The sequence below is a fragment of the Echinops telfairi genome, unplaced genomic scaffold (assembly GCF_000313985.2).
Source record: "Echinops telfairi isolate 266 unplaced genomic scaffold, ASM31398v2 ScPeMD7_7420;HRSCAF=8458, whole genome shotgun sequence".
Taxonomy (NCBI): Eukaryota; Metazoa; Chordata; class Mammalia; order Afrosoricida; family Tenrecidae; genus Echinops; species Echinops telfairi.
This window is the reverse complement of record NW_022111320.1, coordinates 25,416,657-25,423,401: the sequence shown is the minus strand read 5'-3', so window position 1 is coordinate 25,423,401 and position 6,745 is coordinate 25,416,657.

The window sequence follows — 6,745 nt, the reverse complement described above, 5'->3', positions numbered from 1 at the left end:
ACATTCTTCTCAGGGGGCCCTTATCTTTTCATTGTATTTTTCCATGAGCTTTTTAATTCCCCTCATATGTACATGAATGTGTATAAATTCATACATATTCATTTCAGTTTTTATTATATAGTCTTTCAAATAACAATAAAGACCAAAATATTTCAATAGATACCTAATAATATATTACACTAGCCAACACACATTTTGGTGGCTCAGATGTTAAGTTTGTTTCTGGGTATAATTGACCTATTGACTCCAAAAATGGTACCAGTTTTCCTCTGTCAGTCTAGTTATTTGGGGAACAGAACATATGCCATGTAACACTCTTCACTCTGGTTGCCTAGAAAAAAATCAAGATATTTTGATGTAGTCTTCGCTAGCTTGCGATAGAGGAAGTGCAGGCTGGCTTTATTTAGTTTGTGTTGCACTAAATATGTAGGTGAAGTTATACTTCACATGGCATCTCTGGATCCAAATATGTATTTAAACAGTGCAAATTACATGAACTTGGATTTTCCCCACTATCCCTTCACCTCTATTAGGAACTGGATCGCCAGCAATTCCAATGCGTCATCTTAGAAGGGGGCTAGAAAGAAGAGTTACTGTACAGGACATAAGGAGCCCTGATGGCATAGTGGTCGTGCGTTTCACTGCCAAACACGGGCCAGCTATCAGAGCCCCCCAGCCGCCCTGCCAGAGAAAGAGGAGAATGTCTGCTCCCTTCATCCAGGAGGCACCAAAGCTAAGTGCTTTCGATCTTTCGAAGTTTTGTATAGAAGGGTGTCCGGAGGCCCAGCTGTGGCATTAGGGTCCTGGCGCAGTTCCTCATCATATGTACAGTGGTCCACGTGTGCTGCAATAATGCTTCATATCAAGCAAAACAAACTATCTGGGATTGTACATCTTTGCAGGAGCACACAGCCTCACGCAGAGGCATCCAAACGCTAAGTGGGCATGGATTGCCCCGGGTCTGTCAGTCAGTTAAAATTGGCTCCGGGAAGCAGTTAAGCCATGGTTCCTTCTGCTGTCCTGGCTGCGGGCGAGGGACTGCCTGAGCCATGATATTTTCTTTGCACAAGTCAGAAGCTCGGGAAACTCCTGTCACACGGTCACTTCCACCCACATTCCTGCGGCCCAGCCCAACACCCACAGATAGGAAACACTCTTTCCCCATGGAGGGGGACAAAGAAAAGAGGAACTCGAAGCGGAACAATCATCAGAACATTCACCGCCCGCTTCTTGGATTTGACTGTCTTGGTAAAATGTCTTTTCTCATCCTTTGTCTCATCGCTCGGAGAATGCCTCTCCCCCTCACTTTCCTGCTTTGTTTCCTCCTCCCACTTCCTCACCTTATCAGGTGTGCCCATTTTGTGGGTCTCTTTGATGATGTATTCACATTCAACTGCTGAGCTTCCGGGTTGAGCTGGGCATCCGTCCAGATATTCCTTCCTGACATCAAACTGAAGGGATGCTCACATGAAAGGGTACTAAATCAACGACGTGCCGGGCACCGCAGTCGATCTGCCTTATCCACAGCCTATTCAAATCCTGACAGAGTCAAAGGCTCAGGGCAGCAAATGCAGCAAGTGAGTGGGTTTGTTCAAATGTGTTCACGTCACGCACGGCTGCATTTCACACTGGTACCATTATTTTGTTCACAATCGAAAGGAATCGTGGTTGCCATCCACGTCCTGCTTTTCAGTGAATACTCTTGCAGCAGGCCTTGGGCTAACCCCATCAGAACTGTCACTGTGGACAGCTTCTGGGAAGCACGCTGCCTCGTCTTCTTTTGACGTGCACATCCTTTGCACATTGACCACTGGGAAATATGTTGCTCGTCCACAAAGAGCTTAGCTCTCTTCCCATTTTATTTAAGAACATAACCCACATGATCTATCCTTAATTCTTTCTCTCTTTTTTAGGATTAAGGGGCCCTGGCCCTGGCAGCATAATGGGTTATGTGTTGGCTGCCCACTGCAAAGCCAGCAATTCAGACCCACCAGCTGCTCAAGAGAGAGGAGGACAAGGCTTTTGGCTCCCATAAAGCTTCCGTCTCAGAAGCCCACAGGACCAGCTCGACTGTGCCGTCAAGGATGTCTATGAATCACAACTGACCTGATGGCAGTGAATTTAGGTTGGGGTTGGGGGGCGGGGTGGCTATGCATACAGAGATATTTCACTTTCCTCTTGATTATAAGAAAACAACTATAGAGAGTGTTGACGAACAGCAACTGCCACTCGGCTGTGTCATCAGGAGTTGACTACAGGGAACCGAGAGGATTGGTTGGACAAACAACACATCCCACTTCAAGCACGGGAGGGTGGGGGTGGCAGCAGAAAGCCTCACTCAGCTGCAGTCAATTATTGCCATTTGGGAATTCCAAGCCAGCATCTTCTGATTCTCAACACAAGGCAAAGTTCATGGTTTTAATGTACATTTTCCCATTTAAAAAATAGTACCAGCTGTGTCAATCAGGATCATCGAGGCTATGCTGTAATAAGAAGTGAACTCCACAATCGCATTGGTTTAGCACATGTTATAAAGTGAGATGCATGGCCGCAGGGCTCTCTGCCATCTGGTAAGTCATGGAACCAGGCTCCCAGGACCTGGTGGTGCTGCATCTCAACATATGACTTCAAAACGAACCACTGCTGGAAGCCAAAACACAAACAAAAACTTGCATAATTAAAAAAAAACTTGCATAATTACTTTGGCCCAAACAATACCAAACCAATGAACAAAACTGATTAGATAGTGCGGTCCATTTTGTCTGAAACTTTGGGCAAGGAGCATAGAACCTGGACTAAGAAAGGTGGGAGAGAGGAATCTACCGGCCTCTGAGTTCCACCTGGGTCCCTGTCTCAAAGCCCCGTGGCTGGAGCGGATGCATGCATTTCTTCTCAACTCAGCATTCATGCCGTCTCTGGTAGTTTGCGATTGGCCACCATGGGAATATTCATACCATGTAAATAAACAAGAACCCTTTTGTGATCCGGTTAACCAAGCACACCCACCACCCACATAGGTCTGGCGAGGGGCATTTTGGCACATTGAATATGCTTCTCGTGCCTAAAAGTATGGGTTCTGTCAGACCATATGAAGCCCAAGGGCAAATCAACACCATCAACTAGGGCTCAAAGGAACAGCTAGTTCCTCCAGCATCAGAGGGAAAGCGGTTTGTGTTGAAGTGGGTTTTATCTCTACAGGGCACAGAGCTGAAATTCTATTTCATTTCAGGGCTCTTTTTCTTTCAAATACCAAATCCAAGTAACAGAAAGAGAGTTATGAGGTGATTGAAAACCTTGGGCTGCCATGCTAGCTGGGACTTCTGAGTGAACAAATTCCTGTAACTAATCTGTGGGTCTGAGAACCGCGTGTTGCCCTCAGCCAGGGCATTTTCCATCTCCTCGCATGCGTGTGAAAGCTGGATAGTGAGTAAGGAATGGATGCCTTCTGACGGTGTTGCTGAAGAATATTGAAACACAGTGCACTGCCGGAAAACAAACAAACCTATTTAGGAAAAAGTGTAGCTAGAATACACCTTGGAGGCCAAGACGTCGTCGAGACCTCATTCCATGCATTTGGGACACTTAGGAGAAGAACATCAACCTTGGCCGAGCAGATAGTCAGCAAAAGAAGAGGAAAGCCTTCAATGAGATGGGTTGACAAGGACTGCAGTGATGAGGTAAAACTTAGCAATGATTGTGAGGATGGCCCAGGACCAGACAGTATTTTATCTTGTTGCACACAGGGAACCAACGTGTTGGCACTTGATGACAACGGTATGTGATTCATTTTGATGTCAACCACTGACAATGTGGGCCAGATTTAACTAGAGATCAGCATTGCATCATGATGCACCAATTGAGGCTTTCTTTTGGACTAATCATTTTGGTGATAACCCTGATCTTGCAAACCTGGAGTTTGCAAACCAGGAATCATGATGTCACAGGAGGAGCGCTCACTGGGCTGAAGGCAAGGGGGTTGGGGACGTAGGGGAGGACTTCTAGCTAAACAACTCTAAGGCCTTGGATAAACCACCTTAGAGTTTTCACCTGATCTATCAGGAGGGTAATATTGGATAATTTCATGTCCCTTCCATCTCTGAGGAGAAGAAAATATTAAGCCATCCTGTGGTCGGTATGTCACTGACATCTGTAAAAAGATGACCACTCGCAAAAATATGCAACATCTAGGTGGTGTGATTGAAGAGGATGCTATACGCCACCTCTCCAGTGTCCTCCACAACCCTCTGATGAGTCCTGCAGAGAGCTGTGTGGTTTGGTAGCAAGGCTCTTGGGAAGTGTGTCAAAATAACCGGCCAAATTTACCGGATAACTAGGGACCAGTGCTGCATCTTGATACACCAAGCCGAAGATGTGCTTTTCTTTTGGCCAAATCCTTCCGTGATAACCCTGATCTGATTTAGAATGAACTCTCCTGCTTCCTAGTTGTGTCATGACTTAGCCTCTCGGAGTTTTCGTTCCCTATGGATGAATGATGGGTTGCAGGCTGTTATGAGGATTCAGTGAGACTAAATTTGCAAAGGGGCTCGAGTAGAAAGTGTAGTATTAGTATTAATGATTAACCTTCCCCACCGTCGTTTGGAAAGTGGTGTGAGATGTCACAATCACAGCAAAGGTCACCATGCTTCATATCCAGGAACTATCGCTTTCAAAAGAGATGCTTATTCTGTCAAACACTGGTCTGGATGCAAAGACCAATGGATTCTTCGGGTCTCAGAAAACAGTTCATAAATACATTGATTCTTAGAGAGTGCACAATGGATCATCAGACTGTAATTATTTAGGTATTCTCCCGCTCCTTGATTCCCTCTGTTGCGAATTGTCTATAAGACAATTAAGAAGAAAATGAAAACCAAGAAACAGAGGGCACTGCCTGGAAAGGGGCCAGCCGGCACCCTCATCGCCCTCGCCCCAGCACTCAGTACCCAAGAGAAGCTCATCTCTCAGGGACACAGGCACAGAGTCACATGACCATGGCTCTGAGCATCCCACTTTACTAGATAAGGAGGAGATTTTTAACCATGGAGGGGTTTGGGCATCTGCATTTGGGTGAGCCAGAAATTCTGGACATTTACGTACGTAACAGCTATGTATAAGAGAAGAGCCTAACATGGCAGTGGCTTGAATAAGATAAAAGTTGTTTTTCCCTATAAAAGAAATCTGCACATAGACAACTCCAGGCTGATAGGGTAGTTTCAGTGTGTGGCTTGGGATGGAAGCGTTCCTCTTTTGCTCTCCTCTCTCCAGCCTGTAGCTTCCATTCTCAAGGTCACTTCATCGTCCAAGATGAATGCTAGTGCCCATCCCGAGTCCCACATCCCAGGCAACAGTAGAAAGGAAAGGAAAGCGGAGAGAAGGGCCCAACACCTCTCTTAAGGAGGTGTCCTGTTAGCATCCTAAGCATTTCCACATCTATTTCATTGCTCAGAGCAAGTCTCATATTCCCAGTTAGCTCGAAGACAAAAGTTTTCAATGTCATTTTTTTAATCTAGGCCCATTGCCATCCCAAATAAATTGGGATTCTGGTACTAAGAAGAGGGAAAAGATGCTGAGAGAGACATTTCTGCTGCCACAGGCAAACTACAATTGCGAGTAGCTGAATGAATGAGCAAAGAACGTTACATTTATGATTTAAAGGGCTACCAGCCAAGGTCATGCTTCTTAAATGTCAATGTGCGTATGAATTACTGGGGATCTTATTAAAATGCAAATTCTGGGGGGAAAAAGCAAATTCTGATTCAGAATATCAGAGGAATCAAGATGGAATGTTGGCACTTCTAATGGGCTCGCCGCCAGTCTGTGGATTACACATTAAGTAGAAAGGACCTTTTCCAACGACATTGGCATTTTTCCAACAGTTGGTGGGAAAGAGTTGGTACAGTCACATGGTGATCTGTGGGCTCCGGTGATCCAGATTTGGGGGAAGTGGGAACTGGCCCAACTGAGCCTACTGAAGCAATTCCTTTTCGGAGCATCTGGCTTGCATGCAAACTGCCTATAACTCCCCAGGGTGAGAGTGAAGATTGAAAAGGAACTGGAGAAAGTGGGCGTCCTGGGTGTCATAGTCCTGACTCGGCATCCAGTTGGTAGTCCTTTGGCTGCCCTGAGACAGGTGTGTAATTTTTTTTCCTCCTGAAGGATGTATCTACATAAACCCATTGGGCCATCAAAATGGTCCATGGAACCTTTTGGCTAACAGGAAAAACAAAACAGCATTAAACGTCTTTGCCCATCTCTTCCAACCCCAAGTTCTGCTCCTACTTAGTCTAACAGACTTCCACAGATCACACTGGAAAGGAGGGCGGTATTTCTTGTTGTATGTAGGGCTCACATTTCCAACAACTGTCCATTTTTATTAGTTACACCAGTGCAGCTGAGCCAGATGTTGAGACATCTGAGCTACATCTACATTTTAATCCTTAAAATTTTTAAAAATAATTATCATATTACCTATGGCATCTTCAATCCAGTATTATGTATATTGATACCTACTATGGGCCAGTTGTAAGATAAATTACTTTGGTTCCTGTTTTGACTTTTAAAAAATATTTATTTTAATTTATTATTAATTGGGAGTTAATGCATATATCATACCATTCCATAGTTCAATCACGTCAAGCAGTATTTTAAAATTGCTACCTCAATCAGTTTCCAAACATTATTTTTCTTCCTGGGCTCCTTGACATCCCACCTTTTACTCCCACCCCCACCACTATATTGCCCACCT